At 41.8% G+C, this 19,682-nt stretch overlaps 1 protein-coding gene across 8 annotated transcripts in view; it reads right to left on the bottom strand.

Annotated features, from left to right (window-relative positions):
- DCUN1D3 (defective in cullin neddylation 1 domain containing 3) overlaps positions 1 to 19,618 on the bottom strand; it is a 33,471-nt gene extending 13,853 nt beyond the window's left edge. Inside the window, exons 1-3 of one of the 8 annotated variants that reach the window (XM_060078275.1) lie at positions 19,355 to 19,618; positions 14,918 to 15,009; positions 13,851 to 14,024 (exon numbers count right to left, since the gene is read on the bottom strand). The gene's annotated coding sequence lies outside the window, so the exon portion shown is untranslated. Of the gene's footprint in view, positions 1 to 13,850; positions 14,025 to 14,917; positions 15,010 to 15,080; positions 15,099 to 19,038; positions 19,221 to 19,354 lie in introns of those variants that run through there. The other 7 variants (XM_060078274.1, XM_060078277.1, XM_060078276.1 and 4 more) reach the window with 7 other exon arrangements.
- Positions 19,619 to 19,682: the final 64 nt, after the last annotated feature.

Genomic DNA, 19,682 nt, shown 5'->3' with positions numbered 1-19,682 from the left:
AGGCTTGGCAAAGTAAGACATCTTATGATTCCAGCCCAGTTCCCACCCACTTCCCGCCCATACTTACCTGACAAAATTGCCACCACCTGATGGCCAACTGCAATGCTGTCTATTAAAACTCTGCCCTGGGACTTGCCTGGTGGCGCAGTGGTTAAGAATCCGCCTGCCAGTGCAGGGGACATGGGTTCAAGCCCTGGTCCGGGAAGATCCCACATGCCGCAGAGCAACTAAGCCCATGCGCCATAACTACTGAGCCTGCACTCTAGAGCCCGCGAGCCACAACTACTGAGCCCGTGCTCTGCAACAAGAGAAGCCACTGCAATGAGAAGCCCGCGCACCGCAACAAAGAGTAGTCCCCGCTCGCTGTAGCTAGAGAAAGCCCACACTCAGCAACGAAGACCCAATGCAGCCATAAATAAATAAATAAATAAATAAATAAATCACACACACACACACACACACACACACACACACACACACACACACAGACAAATAAATAAACTCTGCCTTAGCAGGTAGGCCCTATTTTCCAAAAAAAAACAATATGAGGAAATCCTAAAATAAAGCAGCAATGCCACTAGCTCTTTTTGTCACCATCTTTGAAAATCGGAAGACAGCTTTGGATCCTAAAATAAACTGTACCTATGTACACACACTCATACTCAAATTTTGCACCTGAGGGTCCATGAAATTGCAACTTTTTTGAACTGCATGAGCGTTTTACCTGCACTGCAACCACATTCATTTCCTTCACTCACAACCAACTGCAGATACTGCAGCTCCTACAGCTGCCTTTCTGGGAAGGATAGGATATGCTTCGGATGCAGAATGACTGGATCTGTACAGCCCAGCTCTATTCACTTCCCAGCACATACTTAGTCACCCTGCGCCTCTGTTTTCTCACCTGAGAATTGGGACAAAGGGTCACTGTGAAGAATAAATGGCTCCTTCATATCAGATGCATCTCTTTCAAATGCTGAGATGCATTCCCTGTCCAACCAATCTAAAGTGCCCTCTCCCCCTGATCCAGCACACTATTTTATTTCTTCAGCACATACCACTCTCTGAAATTCTTATGTTAACTTATTTATTGTCTGCTCCCCCTACTAGAAGGTAACTGCCACAAGAGCAGGGATTTTATTTTATTCACCACTTTGGCTGTGCACCTAAGCTTTGTCATGTAAGCAAATGTTTTGATAAATATCTCCTGAATAAATAATAATCACTGATATTTCTTGGGCACTTCTATACAAGGCACTAGTCTATGCACATTTTAAATGTATTAACTCATGCTTGAATAAATGGTGAGTACTGTGTATTCAGCACTGACCCTAGCACATAGTTCTCAATATCATCTGATAGCTATTCATACCAACTCTAATTATATGATGATGTTATCAAATACTCAACAGTAAAGGAAGCTGAGCCCTAAGCATGCAGAGTAGAACTTCATTTCACCACTCAGGAGCTGGTTCCTAAGGTCCAATTCCTCCTGAAGGCCTTGCCTCTCAACACCCCACTACCTTCAAAGAGAAAGTACGAAACTGTCTCATTGTTCCAATTCCTCCCTACCTCATCAGTTACCATATAATGTGATACAAACACAGCTTCTCAGCAGTATCAGCTCCATCTCTCCTCACTTTACAAGCTAATTTTCACCTCAAACACAGCAAAAGCCAAAATCTGAAGCTGAAATTGGGAGATGTTCATCCTATAGTGCCTCTTTTTGACCTGTACCCTAGTCCCTGGGGAAAAATTCACATAATAATGGAAATCATTCCTGCCTCTCCTTTGAGCAAAGGTGAAAGTCCAGACAGTTTATTCAAGCCATAGCCATGCAGCACTCTAGGAAGTTCCAAGGGTTCGCCAAGCAGGTGAAGTCAGTGAAAAACCTTCTGCTGCTGGTCTGAACTGCTTCTTCTCTACCACAATAAACAAAGAAATCACATTTAAGGTGTCTAGAGATGCAAGGGCAAAAGCCAGCAGCTTTTTTGCATACTACATAGTAAACACGAAGAACTCACAGCCAGTTTTACACTTCTTAAGCTATCTTGTTCCACTGTAGTAGTTTTTAAAATTCGCTTGATGACAGATTGGCTTTTAAGTCTGAGGGATGAAGCACGTACCTTGTCAAAGAGGATAAGGGATGTGGACCATCGAGGTCCTCCATCTCTTTAGAACCACTGGAGACAATAGACTACGTTTCATATAACGGCAAGAAAAGGACAAGACCTAAAATCCTAATCAGGGCCTTCAAAGCCAGACACACTTGCCAAGAAAGCAAAGGGCAGATTCCACCTCTGCTGGCTGGCAGGCCAGCCCACACATTCTGCCTAGGCATGTGAAACAGTCAGCTCGTTCTCTCCCCACCCCCAGGGCCAGTATTTGGGGTAGCAACATGAGCAACTTTTCTAGGAGAGTATTTCATAAAAATAGAGCTTCCAACCTTAGGTTTAAAACTGAAAGGAAAAATAGCCAGAATTAGAAGTTTGTTTTAACACAATACATTGAAAATTATAAGTTTAAGTGCTGGTAGTTGGGGACAGGGATCACACCACCACATGACTTCTCAGGGAGTCATTAAAAAATAGTACAGGCTTGTTTAACTAACAGTGGACGTCCACCAGTAATAGAGTTAAGAAGTCCATGTATCAGACGATGGAAAAGTAAACTGACGCTCCTGCATTTGTCTCAGCAGTGGCAGGACTGACACAAATGAATTGCAGCAGCAACTTACAAGACAGAAACGCTAATACATGTTTTTTGAGGCTAGTTGAAGAGGAAACGTTTGAAACCCTGAATTGACTCATTTTCCAGAAGTTATATCAGTTTAACTGGGGAAAAAAAGCCTCTAAACTACAATAAATCACTAACTGAAACATTTCCGGATTCCTAACACCCATTCTTGATTAACATACCTTTGTGTCAAAAGCAAAAGCCAAGTGCCAGCATTTAACAGCAAGTTGCTACCCTTTCAGTTATGAGAGTCAGTCTGGTAGAACTAGATGAGAACAACAATAATTAATCTTCAGGCCTAGATGGATACTGTCAGGATAATAATAAAGACCTCCCCAAAGGGCTTCTGGGTACCATAAATTATATAACAAATCCACTTCTGCCAGGCAGCCAGTATTAACTCCTATTCACCCAGGGTAACTACTCAGTGTCACCAATGGGCTTATCAAAATGAAAGCGTAACTATCCACCACTGCTCCAAAAAAGACACAGCATGTTGCTCACTGTACATCAGTTTGCTGACATCACTACTCATTATGAGAAGTCACTTAACAATCTTAAATACAACTTTGATACATATTTCTTCCAGGCCGAAAAAAAAAAAAAAAAAAAAAAAGGAAAATATTTCATTAACTCCTTCCCCAGTAAGTTCTTCTGACTGAATTTTTTTACTGTCTATGATGACATTCTAGTATAATGGACAATTATTTCTACTATGCATTCAAGACTTGAATGCATTGTACATTATTTATTACTATGGAACATAAACATTCATGGCTCTCAAGCAGATAGTCAGAAATGACAAGCACAGAAAAGATGTTACTGTTTTAGTGACCACATCTTGGATTAAAGTTCCAAGAAGGCAGGAAGTGTATATGGTAACGTGAAAAGGGCTAACTGGCATCTATAAACACTTTCTAAATTCAAGCCATGTTCTACTCTTTCTCAAAATTAGGGATAATGCTTTTCAAGCACACTTTTGTAAAATACAGAGTTTAAACTGCCTCTTTCAAAAAGCATACTACAGTAGAGTCATTTTTTTGTTTAGTATGCATAAGTCTTTCAGTCACTGCAAAATGAGAGCAAGTCTTTCAGTCACTGCTAAATGAGAGCTTGAACTACACCACTGTCTTTCCAACTTGAACTGCGACCTTCAGTAAGAAACACGTTACATCCTGACCAAATGCACGTGTATATACACACACATACCACTCATTAAGCAGTATTTACTCTCACTTCAATGATGAACTCTGATTTATGCTATTTCTTTTTTTTTATTTGGTTTTTAATTGTTGGTTATAATCCACTAATTAGATATGACTCATAGAAAGAAAAGCTCAAGATCAAACTTAAAGGTTGCCTCCAATATATTTATTGTGCCAGACACAATGCTAGGCATTTTATAGTCGTGACAGCAGTTAATCCCTACAGCTACCCTATGAGGTTGGTACTTTTTTTAACTGAGAAATTTTAAAATATTGTATTACTTCATTTAAAATATCAATAATATCACACTGCTATATTTAAAATAGATAACCAACAAGGACCTACTGTATAGCACAGGGAACTCTGTAATAACCTAAATGGGAAAAGAATTAGAAAAAGGATATATGTATATGTATAATCACTTTGCTGTACACCTGAAATTAACACAACATTGTTAATCAACTATACTCCAATATAAAATAAAAACTGGGGACTTCCCTGGCGGTCCAGTGGTTAAGACTTCACCTTCCAATGCAGGGGGTATGGGTTTGATCCCTGGTCAGGGAGCTAAGATCCCACATGCCTCGTGGCCAAAAAAACAAAACATAAAACAGAAGCAATATTGTAACAAATTCAATAAAGACTTTAAAAATGGTCCATATAAAAAAAAATCTTAAAAAAATTAAAATATTAAAAAATACACACCATGTGTTATCATATGACATATGTATGCATTTTAAGCAAGGTTATCGAAGTATGTACAGTACAAAGAATAAAATATTGAAGACTTAGGAAAAGGGGAAGTCTGTATAGGAAAAAAAATAATCGTCTCTAAAAAAATAAATAAATAAAATATCAATAATAAACCATGACATGTTAACATAAACAACATTTTTATGAAAAATAACTGTATTTCCAAAAACTTAATGAGGAGAGTGACACTGTTTTATACTGTTGCAAATGTCCCTAAGGTCTGGCTTAAAAGAAGACAGCTTATTTCCCATATATGCTTCTCCATTCAATCTTTTGTGATATATCTTGTCATGTAGCCTCTATAAAACTCATGGGAGAATGAAAGTATAAAGGACAAATGATGCTAGTATTATTAAGAAGAGAATGTGATCTTCCAGATCCTATGAAAGTGTCTTGGGGATCCTCCTATAAGAGTCTCTGGGACTGAGGCCGGTACTCTTGATATTCCTATTTTACAGAAGAGGAAATAAGCTCAGAAATAAAGTACGTGACTCAAGTCCCTACACTGTAGCACAGACAGAGAAGCTCAGCCAACATTCCTTCAGCTCCCCCAGTGTCCCAGCCTCTTCAGTTAGATGGGGAAATGTATCTATTTCTGGCCAAACAGCTGTAGGCAGAAATGACACAGTGAGCTGTAGACAGATGTGATACTTATTTCCCAGCCCAAGCACAGAGCTGGCATATGACATCCCAGCCATCTCTTCCCTTGCCATGGTGGCCAAGACAGTTCAGCACACGATACAGCACACGACAGTGGAACCCCTATCAGCTTGGGTCCCTGAGAGACTGTATGGAGCAGAGCACGCTTCCGCCTAAAACCCACGTGGGACGTGCAAGCCGTAAACTCTCACCAGACTATGCCAAACTTTGTCAATTCTAACTCCCTAAGGTTACAGTTCAGCCCCCTGCCACCTTGACTGCAGTATTCTCACAGTTTACCTACTTCTGGGATTGCGCCCTCCAGTGTCTTCCACGCTGCCACTGGATTGATCTTTTTAACACACATACGGCCCATGTGACTATGCCATGTCCCTACTCAAAATGATTTAATAGCTCCCCTTCATCTACAAAATAAAATCCAAATTTAATAAGGCATACAAGGCTCTTCTGAATTTGGCCTCAATTACTGTCATTCTCCCACTCTCATTCCACATCCCTCAGGCATACTGAAACATGTGCCATTCCCCAAGATGCTATGGCCTCTCATGCCTCTGTAGTTTTACACATACTGTTACCTGTGCTTGGAATGCTTCCTCTCTCTAGTCTTGGTCTTTTGAGCCCAGGTCAGATTTTACTTCTCACAGGACTCCTCTCCTGACTCCTTCAAGTTGACCTAGACCCTCTTTGTCCCTTCACACCTTCATTTATAGCACTAACATTTTGGGCCCAGGTTTCACAACATTTTCTGTATGTTGTTCTATCTGTTTTCATACTATAAGGTCCTTAAGAACAAGGTCCACAAAAGGCACTAAAATTTACTGGAATGAAAAACTGGCAACATAGAAACATATTTATTTTTCCTGAAGCACCATGCATCCAATCCTAGAGTTAGCCCTTAAAAATTCAGATTACACATTCAGATTACACATACTTCACTTTGAAGACAGTGATGAGAGAATCAAGTTTGGAGGCCAAGACCTAGAAGACAAGTGTTGAGTTTCAGAAGTTCTCTGTGAATGATCCACATTCCATCTGGGAAAGCTGGTTCCTTGCTCATATATGTCTAACTTGAAAACTACATAGTCTGGTTCTTCTTAGAAAATAGTTCGTATCTGTTTGCAAACCTTGAGTACCATTAAAGTGTGTTTTTAAAGGTTTTGTCCTGTTAAGCCTCTATTGTAATCTTTTGCTTAAGCAGCCTGAGTCAAAAGTACTAAATACTTGGAGATGTTCAGAACTTGGTGTTGAGTGAGTCAATTTAAGCACTGTATGCAAATAGTAAAGCTTCAAATCAGAAAAAGGAGGAGCTTAGGCCAAACTGCTCAGAAGGAAGGAAAAACTCCTTCCAAATGGGGAAAAGCCTACAGGAAAAGATTTTTACCTGTTGCTTAACTTTTTATTATCTCTTTCTGCTACGCCACAGAATGGTTGTGAGCTGGAAACTTAGAAAAGCAAATGTTCTGATAAATTAAGCAATTCCGGTTCTTTGACAGGGAGGTTTAAAGTCAAGAGTTAAAGAAAGCCTTCGAGTACACCTTTTTTTTTGACTTGAAGGTAACCATGAAAGTTCAAGTTTCCAGCATCCTAAAAGGGCTTTACTTTAGAAGTGAAAAGACCCCAGATGAAAAAGCTTAGTCTACCATGAGAAAACCAAAGTGGTGCTGGAAACATGTAAGAATGGTCTGAAAAGGTTTTGAACTCTACCACTATGTTTGCACATCTTTCATTCTGACTCAAAATTATATTTATCTTTTTAAATGTATGGTCTTGAATGCTTATACTTCTATGGAGATTATACTACCACGGAGATAATTATTTGTATGATTGGGAAAGAATAGTTTTTTATGTGGCTTTCTTTTTTTTTTTTTTTTTTGCGGTATGCGGGCCTCTCACTGTTGTGGCCTCCCCCGTTGCGGAGCACAGGCTCCGGACGCGCAGGCTCAGCGGCCATGGCTCACGGGCCCAGCCGCTCCGCGGCATATGGGATCCTCCCAGACCGGGGCACGAACCCGTATCCCCTGCATCGGCAGGCGGACTCTCAACCACTTGCGCCACCAGGGAGGCCCTGGCTTTCATCTTTAAAAGCCCAACTATTCAGCTGCCCTCAAGAAATCTTAACCAAGACTCATTGATACAATGGCAATTTCCCAAGAAGAGAAGGTATTAAACAACCTCACTCTAGGTTTGCAAATCCTAGTCTATAGACCAAAGGTAAATGTCACAACCCCTGCATATCCCCTTTCAGAATATCTCCACACTCATCAGCAATTATCTATAAATAATGAATAGCCTCTGCACCAAGGGAAATGGACTCTGTCAGAAACCCGACATCTACCTTGAGTAAGGTGGGTCTTGTGAATTTGTGCAAAGGATGAATGTCATGCATGTCATGAAACAGATTTTAGTAAGAAAAGAGATTTTTAATCCTGCAAAACATAGCCCTGAGTACAGGCTTTTTCCCTTTTCCAATGTGCCAAATAACACAGGTCACTACTTCTCAGGAGAGAAGACAGTATGAATGACAAAACCAAAATTTACAAAGTTTGAGAGTTTCTGGCTTGGAACATTAGATTCCACCTCAATCGGGAAACATCTTAGAGTTTATTGTCATGAAATCATGTCGAAACTTTGTATTAAACAAATGAAAAAGGGAAAAAAATGAAGGAGAAAAAAAATCTTGGGTTACATCACTGTCACCATTTTGTTCTTTTTTAACCTAATCTTGACTAGATAACACAGAAAGATAACAGACTTGGAACCATCCTTATAGCAATTTTTAAAAACTACAATTTGAAACATTCAACAGTTTATGACAAGGAGCTATACCAGATGCATGGCCCTTTATGTTGAGGTAACTACAGAACAAAATCACTTGCAGAACAGAGGCTAACAACCAAACGTAGATAATGAAAGATGACAGCGTTAATATACACAGAAAGTGTCAAGGGAACACAGGTAATTAAGGCTTTAAAAAAAAAAAGAAAAAGAAAAAGAAAAACTCAAGGAACCACAGACTACATCTGAAAGCAGCTTTCTTGGCTCCTATTATGCAATCAAGATTTCATTTTTATTCTGGGTTTTTGCTTAAAAAGAAAGTACCTCCCACAAGTTTATTTCATTTCTACCACTGCTCATTTGACTTCTCAAGACCCCCAGTACACTGAGTTATGACCAATACTCAAAAAGTGAAACGAAATTTTAAATAAACCTTGCCTCAGAGTTTATCTTCATTTTAGGGCACACATCACACTGCACCTTTAAAGTAGCTAACAGCAAGAAGTAATGTATAGATCATTAGGATGCGACAGAGTCTCGGCCTTCCAGAACCTAGAACACATGCACAGGCATGTGTTCAAGAGACAGGGATGGCCTTTTCTCCTTCCCCAACAGAACAAATGGAACCCCTAGCTCCTACAATGGGGAGTTCCAACAGCAAAGAGTGAAAGGAACTAAAGATCAATCCAGGTTTCGAGGAAACTCCTAAAAGTGAAAGAGGAAGCAACATTATTCATTTTTTATTATTTAAGAAAAGCCACCACCACTAATGTCTACGATAATTTAAACTCTACACCACCAACTTATGGGCATTTTCACCATGAATGCGCAAATATAAATCTGTCAATTTGCTTGAGTTAGGCAAGTTTTTAAAGCCACTCAAATTTGGACCTGTCCTATTGTGTCCATCACCACAAAGTCTTCATGAAGGTGCCACATCACTGCACTAGAATTACTGAGTCTCAGAACTTATAAACTTCAGCCATTCCTACACAACCTTTATGATCTTACATATCCATTTACCATCCCAACTACTGTTCCCCTAAGATTTTTCTTAAAAGCTTAAAAAAAAAATCACATCCACTTTAAATATCACCCTAAGCGACATCATCCATGAAGTCATGGGTCTAATATGCTAGTTATGTTTTCATTAATACACATTAAAATATAGAATAAGCGAAAAGTATTCATCCACCAAAAATCATCTCATGTACCATCAATAGTATAAAAAACACACCCTTGCATGCTCATTTCAGCAGCACATATACTAAGAACGTAACCAAAGCCACACTTTGGGAAACAGTGATTTAGTCCCAAATCCTTTGTTGCAGCTAAGGAAACACTCAAAGAGGGGCTATAGCTTGCCCAAGGACACATAGAACTGGTGGCAGAGTCTAGACTAAAATCTAGTACTTAGTCCAGTGGTGGTCCACTAGAATAGAATCTCCAGATGGGTAAGCTACAAGGAGAATTAGACCTGGCCTTCAGGGACTTCCCCAAGAAGTGAACCTCAAGCAGTTGGTAAGCCCTTTGCCAGTGGATCCGGGTTTTTCATTTTCTCTGAGAAGCAACACACATAACATGATACTTGCCAGCTGACTCTCAAAGATTGTCTGGACCGACTGAAATAAATCTGTTGTTTCCTTCCCAAAGTCTCATGCGGTTTTGCCCAACTCGTTGAACCTCAAGGCATACTGCCAATGATAAAAATGTCTCCTGGATCAGTTTCCCATTTTTTGTTCCAACAATATTCTAGCCACTGAGCCCCTGTCCCCGTTGCTAGATTCATGCATGCTCTATATGGTTTCAGGAGGAAGATTTTCCATCTCTGGGTTTTAGGCCAGCTTTGGAAACAGGCTGGAAGTTTCCATTACAGAGTCACTCCTGTATTTCCCAGATACCCAGAGCAGGTTTTATTTTCGAGTGATAGATAACTTGTGTCTACTGTGTGCCTAGCAATGTTTTATACACTGTCCCATACTTCCCATATAAGAGAAGGTAAAATGATATAGTTCCTGGCCCTTTGGGAGCTGCCAATCCCTGTCAGCTTAGCTATATATGCATGTAGCTAATAATAACTAATGTCATTAAATGTTTATCTATATGCCAGGCAGTGTGCCATGTCCTGCAAATGTCCTGTCTTACTGACTCCTCACAACTACTTACTGTTATTATCCCCACTTAATACATGAAGGAAACAAGGCTTAGAGATGTTAAGTGGCTCATCCAAGGTCAAGTGGCAAGCCGATGGTAAAGTTCAAATGCAAACCCAGACTCCAGGCCGAAGCTCTTAACCAGTGCACTATGAACACCTGAATCTTTGAAGTCACATTGAAAGGAAACATGATTTCTGTGTATCTGATTTCCTATAAGTGAGCTCCTTTCTTGCATTAGGGAGCTCTAGAGGTAGTGCACCTGTTAAATTCAAGAATATATAACACATTCTAGGAGTGCCATTTCATACTGATTGAGGGAAGAGTTTGCTCCTTGTAATCTGAAGCTATGCAATTGGCACTCTTGACACCCCCCCAAAAAAACCCTCCAACAAATTAACAGTAAATGCATATTGTTACTTATCATCTAAATCAACTTTAGGTGACCTTATTCCTACTTATGGGATGCAAAACTGCAGTATTAACGTGATGTAATAAAACATATATTTGGTCTTTGTCCCCAGTTCCTACCAGAGCTCCTAAAACCCTTGGAATTTCCTTACTGATAGGCTCCTTTGTTTTTCATAAGGAGCAGGGTTTGGACCACATCTGAGTTTATGCTAAGAGGTGACTCAGGGTGGGCCCTTTTGATGGTTTTAAGAGAGATGCTGGCCACACTAGAAAGACCAGGCACATGATTGGAACTTTCAGGCCCACCTCCAGCCCATAAGGAAGGGAAGGGTGGTTGAAGTTTCATCACCAAAGGCCAATGCTTTAATCAATTTTGCCTACACAAAGGAACCTCATCTGAAATTGAAACAAGGCTAGGGGAGCTTCAGGGTTGGTGAACACATTGATGTGCTGGGAGGCTGGCATGCTCAGAGGGGACACGGAAGCTCTGTGCCCGCAATTCAAATCCTGCCCTATACATCTCTTCCATTTGGCTGTTCCTAAGTTATAGCCTTTATAATGAAACTGTATTCATAAATATCATGTTTTATCAGCTCTATGAGTCATATGTTCTAGCAAATTATCGAACCTGGGGGAGGGTGGTCGTGGGAAATTTGTACTCTGCCAGGCAGAAGCGCAGGTAGGTAACTTGAGACAACCTGATACTTGGGGCTGGCACCTGAAGTGGGGCAATCTTGTGAGACTGAGTCATTAGCCTATGGGGTCTGCACAAACTCCAGGCAGTTTGTGTCAGAAGTGAACTGTTGGACACTCAGTGATGTCAGAGAATTGTTGCAGGAATGACATAATCAACCTCAGAAAAAGAGGTCCACATTACAACCAACTTAACTGATGCTTAGAAGCCACCTCCATACTTGATCTAATCATTAAATCTATAGCTGTCACCAATTCAGAGTAGTGTTTGCTGTTTTCAGCACTAGAAGGAAATTTGGTCTTCTGTCAGATCCACGAGTACCTGGTAGAATAACATTTCTTTTAAATGACTAAAGAATTAATTTGACCTGCTAAAGAGACCAGGGAATGTTGTAGAAATATGGAGTCAAAATGTATTTTCTTTAATTAATCATTTTAGTTGTGATTTATTTCCCATTTATTATAGTCCCCATAAGAGAATCATGAATTACCTCAATAGTTTACATGTAACTGTTCCCTTTGGATAACAGACATTGTTAAATGACAATCACCACCACCTAGTAATATGTACTTTAACTCAAACTCTAACAGACCCAGGGACATTACATTCCCTCTTGTTTACCAACTTCTTATTTGTCAAAAGCAAAAGTCAAAAGAGAGATCTCAAAAAAGTTAGGCCAGTACTCCATAAGCAGTCAATCATGACCAACTAGTCAATCTTGAAGATCAATCTGGTCAAACTGGATACTGCATCCCTGCACTCAACCCTCCCCATCAGGAATACACTTTCCAGTCAGGGGAGAGAGTACTGTGGTCAGGGTCCTGGTCAGGGCCCTGGTCAGGGCCAATGGATTACTCAACTCCATAGGTCCCCATCCCCCTCCTTGTGAATGGTGCTCCCTGGCACTGGGCAATCTTGTGGGCCTGCTCCTTCCTGACCCACTCTTCCCCCATCAAGTGCCATTGTTAGCAATTTCCACCCTTCCCCAGCTGGACCATCAATGGGCATTTCTCTTCACCCTGTACACACAGCCCACAATATCACCACCACCACCCTGCCCCGCAAAGGCCGGCTCCCTTACATGTTCTCCTCCCCACAATGGAACCCACCTATCTAAATGTCTCTAGAAAGGTCTTTAGACTTTTCTCTTTCATAAAATGTTAGTAAACCCCCAAGCAAAATTCTCCTACCATAGACATCAGCTATAACCAACTGTTTTGAGCAAATGACTAGACAAGTGACTAGTTATTTCGAAGAAAAACTAATTTACTAGGAGAAAAAGAACCACAGAAACATTCTTTAAAATGAACACAGAACATTCACTACACATGACTCCTCACTTCTGAATTACACTCACTTAGAATAAAGAAAATATCACCACAACTGGGGAAAATGCCTCCTTTGAGGACCTGGAACTTCTAGCATGTCCACAATCCTGCCACCTAGAACCCATGCTGCTAGGGTCCCAGCACCCTCACTGCAGTGGTATTCCTCGCCTTCCCTTCCTATTTAAAGAGGAGCCACTAGGTAGTCATCAAGTAGATATAAAGTAAATGTTTAACTGAAAACAAATTTGCTTCATAGATTTTTTAGAAAAAAGAATATGGTGATTGTAGTTATTTCCACAGAGCCATTCTAAAGCTGTTCTGTCAGTGAGTATACCTGGATTTTCCTTTTCAGATTCCAGGGCAGGTCACTGGAAATGGGAATATTCAAGTCAGCATTTTTTTTTTTTTTTGCGGTACACGGGCCTCTCACTGTTGTGACCTCTCCCGTTGCAGAGCACAGGCTCCGGACGCGCAGGCTCAGCCGCCATGGCTCACGGGCCCAGCCGCTCCGTGGCATGTGGGATCCTCCCGGACCGGGGCACAAACCCACGTCCCCTGCATCGGCAGGCGGACTCTCAACCACTGCGCCACCAGGGAAGCCCGAGGTCAGCATTTTGCACAGGCATTCTGGACAGCATGCCACTAGCTTATCTTAAGAACTTAGAGTGATAAAGCCTCCACTTCTGTTTGAAAGTACTATCATCACTTTCAGAAATATTCTGAGGAGGAAAGGCCAGCTACTTACTAGTACCATTACCATCAATAACTTCACTTATGTTTCAAAACTGGTTATAAGGATTTTTCTCTGAAAGAACAGTAGTGTGTGACAAAATGTTTGAGTAAAGAGGCAGTAATATAAAAGACCAAACACCAAGGATTCAATTAAACTCAAACTCCATTGAGTGCCTACAATGACATATGTGAGGCAATGTAAATGAGAAAACAAAATTAGTGCAGAGAAAGTCCTATTCTAGTCCTGTAGCTGCCAGTACCTTGCTCTGTAACTTTAAGCAAGTTTACTAACCTTTCTAGATTTCCATTTACCTACTGCTTTTTGATCTGTTTTCAGCCTCAAAACATCTTGATTGACTGAAATCTTACGGGGAAACCCAATAGAACAGAGTATCAAGGTACCTTCTGCAGAGTGAAGCATGGTGGGGGGGGCAGTGAAGTGGAAGGAAGACAGCGAGATGAGGGGGCATACTCCAGAAATGACCCCTGAGAGGGCTCCGCATAGCCCAGTTTGAAAAACTATCATGCCAGATATTCTAAGGTTCTTTGAGGGTCTTCTTCCTGCTTCTTCCTTAACTGGAGAAAGAATTAAATGCATTCAATATAGTAAATGCTATGACTTGAGTCTTATTCAGAATCAAAATTACAGGTCACACACCAACCCACTTTAGGCAAACACTGCAGAATCCAAACCCTTCATCAACCAACAAGAGCTAAAAGCTATAACCAAACCCTACGGTCTTGATATGGTGGAAGCAATCTACTACTAAAATAAGGAAAGCAAGTGTTTCCAACACACTGTCTCCTAGACTGACCAGCAGAGATTAGGGCAAAAATGAGAAGTCCTACACTATGCAGTGATGTTATCCAAGATCCTTGATCAGTCATCATATATCTGGTCTGGATCTCCAGGCCTCAGTGACAGAATTATTTCCAGTGCCCAGGTCCTGAGGCTGAGCCCTCCAGCAGAGCAGGGAGAACAGGAACATGGATTATGCTTCCCAGCACTATGCAACCTAAGCTTCCACGATGCAATTCAGCCTGAAACCCACCAACACAGCACGGGTCAAAGGGCACTCCTGAGCAAGGACAAGCCATCGGGAAGTCAGGAGTTGTCAACATGCTGCCTACTTTTTCGTGTAATCAGGTTGGTATCAGGGTGCTGGCCATAGATGGCTTACTTTGCTACAAGGGCTAATTACCACCTCAAGATTCCTTTACTGAGCTTCCCTATTCTGATGTATGGTATTTAAATAGTTTCATTTGCACACATCTTAAAGAAGAGGATTTGGCATTTCCCCCCTCCCATTTTCTCCTTTCTACATATCACAACCTCAAAGAATTAGAGTTTGAGCCACTTCCACTAAATTAATATGTTAAGTTCTTATTTGTAATCATTCACTAATCATTCACCTAGAAAAACAGATACAAGAACTAGTAAAACTAGATTTTAATTGAAAGACACTAACTCAATAAAACACCCTGGTCCATTGTGCAGAGAGCTTCAGAACACTGTTCCAACATTTAGGGAGAATTGATCCTGGTTCACTGGTATCAACATCTGTAAATAGACACAAAGAGGTAACTGTAAGTTATCAAGAGCTGGGGAAATAGGAGTCACCACATAATTACCATTGTTTCAATCTGAGTTATCACATCTTCATCTTAAAACAACTGGCAGCCAGCGTACAATTAACTGTCCTTACTGTAAAGATATCAAAACAGTAGCAAAATCAGATTAATTTTAAGTCATCTAATGCAATGCATAACACCCACAACTCCAAAAGTAAGTGGCATCAACTCTTCTTTCAGAAGAGTTTGTCCAAAAGCCCTGGGAGTTTAAGAAACAAATCCACTAGTACCCTAGATTAAAAGGCCAGTTCAGGGGACTTCCCTGGTGGTGCAGTGGTTAAGATGCCATGCTCCCAATGCAGGGGGCCCAGGTTCAATTCCCTGATCAGGGAACTAGATCTCACATGCGTGCGGCAACTAAGAGCTCACATGCTGCAACCAAGGAGCCTGCGTGCCACAACAAAGGAGCCCATCTGGCGCAACCAAATAAATAGATGAATATTTTAAAAATAAATAAATAAAAGGCCAGTTCAGCTCTGAGAATCTAAATTCATTTAGATTTGTGGATTCTTTCCCAAACACAATTAGTGGCCAACGTAGGAGTCGATGGCTTCTCCCTGTATTCAAGTCCCCTCCTGCCCATCCGCCCCCTTTCACAAATTAGAAAAGAGCCACCAGTCTCCACACTGGCTGATGAAATTTCAGCCTATGGGATACTTTCATACTTGAGCTATAATAACTATTAAAATGAAGATGAACAGTGGACAGCTTAATAACAGCATTTAAAATCCAGCATTAGGATACAGAGGCCAAAATTCTTCAACCTAGGCCAAAACCATATATATATTATATATATATTTTTTCAATTCTCAGTTTCTTAGAGTTACTCTGCAGTATAAAGGGTGGAGTCTATTGTTTGCCTGGTCCTAGCTGTTCACTTGCTTGCTAACTAAAAGACTTCCTATTTGCATTGAAGTTGGGATTCAGTAAGTCAGTACAGGCTCAACTCCATCCCCTTCATTACCCCAGGACTGCCCAGGAAACTATTCAAGTTATTTTTGATAATCCATCCACCCATACTAGTAAATTATTAGAACCTAAAATAGGTGACAAGTCCAAAATTTCTGATTCATTTTTCCCAAACACTAAAAGGTCTTACTTAGCATTTCTGATACTAACTTTACTACAAATAGCCTCAGCAATATTTAAGTCTCTCAACTGCCTGGCTCAAAGGGCCAATTCACTCAAAGAACACACTAGTCACTGTTGTGGTGTTCAAAAGAAGAAAACAGCATATTCTTCCTGTTGGCCCACTGTGTCACGGCTCAAGAGGGCCAAATCAAAAAGGAGTCCTGATTGGGCCTCTCAAGTGGACAATCTGGTCAAGGTGAGGCTGAAAAGCAGCTGACTACTAGAGATGAATGGCCCCAACAGAAGGCAAAAGTAGGTTACATCACTTGGTTACATGCCAGCCCAAAGATGTCCACAGAGTGGGATTATGCCCACAATGGTCATTTATCTAATGTAATCCACTGAGTGTGGATTACATTGGATAAATGTAAACTTTTAGCACCAACCTACACCTCAGCTGAGTGTTATTAGTCATCAGGTGGATCAGACAAGAGTGGAAATATTGCAACATAAAACCCGCCTCCCTACAAAAAATAACTTCAAACTTAGATCCTAATGGTCATCTTTGTAGACCAACAGGGGCATATTATTATCACTTGCCCAACCTTCAGCCCTAAATTCACAGCTGGAAGCAAAGGAGGGTTCCTATACTAGAACACATTTGGGGTACTCATTATGCGATTTTTAAAAGTGTATAAGGCAAAATCCTGTAAGGAAAAAGGCAATCTCTCAGTTGAACATCCCGCTGAATTCTTAACACATGGCTTGAGATTCATCTGCCAGAAAGGACCCAGATGACCATTGCCTCCTCCTCTCCCACTCTCAGCAGGGTGACTTTTTTTTCCTGTAACAGTCCAAGAGTAACCTCAAAGTAGCGTGTGGTGAGACTCTAGGAAAGGCAACAGAATTAAAACGGAACATGATTTTCTCTTTCCTTCTCCTTCTTCCTCTTATTCTGCCCACCTATTCTGAGCCTGGCCCCCACCTCCCTGACCTAGACTCTTCTCACTCTCCTCTTCGCTCACTAGACTCTGCTATTACTGCCTCCCTACTCCCCAGCCTCCTCCACCTCCCCTTTCTCCCTACTCCCTGGAACTTGCCAAACTCACTCTAGCCCAGTTTCTGCACTAGCTAGTCCCTAAACCTGGAAGGCTCCTCCCACATCTTTGCATGGCTGGCTCCTTTTTATTTAAAGCTCAGGTTATGTGTCACCTCCTCAGAAAGGTCTAGACGGTATCCCAGTCAGACACTTTCTATCACAACACTCTTATTTTCTTCAGCACTTATCAAAGTCCGATTTGCTTATTTATCTGTCCCCACCCCACACTCCGAGGTAAGCTCCATGAGAGTGTGGACCTTACTGCTATTTTCACCTTTGTACGCCACTGCCCGAAATACTGGCTAGCAATCAGTAGCCGGTCAATAAATGTTTGTTGCATGAATGAATGAATTTTGGACTGTTTATTCAATGATTCCAAATCAGCTAAGGTGAGAACAGTAGTCATTTTTTTCTTTTGTTGCATTTCTGTGAAACATCTAAACATGCTGTTACTTGTACAATCAAAGCATTAAATATTCTGTTTTATCAGGCTTGAAAGCCCTGATGAGTAGGATGGAACCCGTTGTGATAATTCTTCTAGCAATATGCACATAAACTCAGTTACAGAGGAACAGGATTTACGGACACTTTCTATTCAAAGGATCCCTAAATTTGGGTACCATCTCTTCAAGTCCTTTAGAAAATACAGTGCCAGACTCAACAGAGGATTTCCAAAGAAAATATCAACACCAAACTAGGAATCATTACACTTCACTCTGAAATCCCTACAACAGGCTAAAGTAGCACTACTTTTTTTTTTCCTTAAACCAACAGAACATCAACAAAGAGACCTTCTTTTCCAATCATTCTTTGCTTTCTTCAAATAATTTTTTTTCTCAAATAATTTTTTCACAGCCGTTACTGGTTTGTATTCTTCCGCAAAACAAAATTAAGCAAATCACATTGTCTCGTTTAAGACCACCTATACACAAAGAATAAGCTAAATAAATAAGATGGGAATCAGCACAAGCCAAATGTGTCACTGAAGACTTGTGTGCCAGACACGCAAATGGAGAAGATAAAAGAGCTATTGTCCAATTGGAGAAACAAAAAAGTAATATGGGGTTTTCTGTTCTCCAAAGTGCATCATGAAGTGTGGGTGGAGAGAAACACAGAAATCCAGAATTAGCCTAACATCAAATCACTTTGGAAAGAGTTGACAACATTTAAATTCCTCACACACAAAGTATTTAGAGCAAGAGACCTTGATTCCTAGGCTATGATGCCATTTAGGAATCCTTGCAAGGGCTTTGGAATTCCAGTATTCATAGAAGAAAACGCTCATCTTAATCGGGAGCGACCAGGCTTTGAGAGGTACTCCCAAAGACACACAGCTTGTAACTGAAGTATTACAAAGCTTGCAGTTAAGATCTGGGATGGAGGTGGAACACCAAATTCAAAAGAGGTAACCAAGATACCAAGTGCAATAAAGAAAAAACAAACAACAACAACAACAAAACCCACCACGATTACCACCTAGTCACGGAGAACTAAAGTGGAAAGGAGGGGTATGCAAGGGAGAGGATGGGGGGTGAGGGGGTAACGGAAAAACACAATACATTTGTCACCCTGTCCCACTTCCTATACAGGATACTGGCAAAGCTTCCAGCCCCATTACCTCAGGCACAGATGGTTATCGTTTATAGCAAAGGTGCATAGGAAGGCCTCCAGGTCTGAGCCCCTTAATTCCAGGGCTGTTAATGATTAAAGAGAAAGATGGGGGTGGGGAGGGAAATGAGGGCGGAGGGAGCTGGAGATTCACCCACCACCTCTCGCTTGGACTCCTACCTCACGGCGCTTACAAGGGGCAGAGGACCAGAGGCTGCACTCCCTTCAGGGCAGCTCCGGCCCCCAGAACCCCAGGCCCTGGGTTGAGGGGTGCTGGCGGTAGGGAGGCAGGGACAGTAGGTAAGTTTTCTGAGCCCTGCGGCTGACACGCCACAGGCTCCCCTCACAGCCTCCTCTCTTCCAGCGGGACCAGTCCAGACAAGGCGCCGATTTCCACTCCTCCCCTTCCACCACCCCCCCTTTCTCGAAGGTACCCAACCCCCGCCCCTTCATCTTCCAATGCCTCCCCTTTTCCTCAACCCCCCCTCAAACTCACAGCTGCTCCAGAGGTTCCTCCAGTCAAACCCTGTCTGGAAACGACGGCGGCCCGGCGGGTCCAAAACACCTACCATCCCCGCTCGCGTTTCCAGGCTCCCTACCGCCGCCGCCGCCGCCGCCGCCGCCCCCGCCGCCGCCGCCTCTTCTTCCACCACTGCCGCCGCCTCCTCTTCATCTGCGGCCCACCGGCGGGGGCCGCCCCGAAGCCCCGCCCTCTCCATCGCCTCCTGCATCATCACTTCCGGTAACCCCGCAAGCCGCCCGCTCCAGGACGCGGAATAGGAGAGGGGCGGGTAGGGAAAGAGTGGCAGTTTGCGTCACGACGT

The sequence above is a fragment of the Mesoplodon densirostris genome, chromosome 16 (assembly GCF_025265405.1).
Source record: "Mesoplodon densirostris isolate mMesDen1 chromosome 16, mMesDen1 primary haplotype, whole genome shotgun sequence".
NCBI lineage: Eukaryota > Metazoa > Chordata > Mammalia > Artiodactyla > Ziphiidae > Mesoplodon > Mesoplodon densirostris.
Note: the sequence above shows the minus strand (reverse complement) of the source record. Positions and strands in the feature narration are given on the sequence as shown.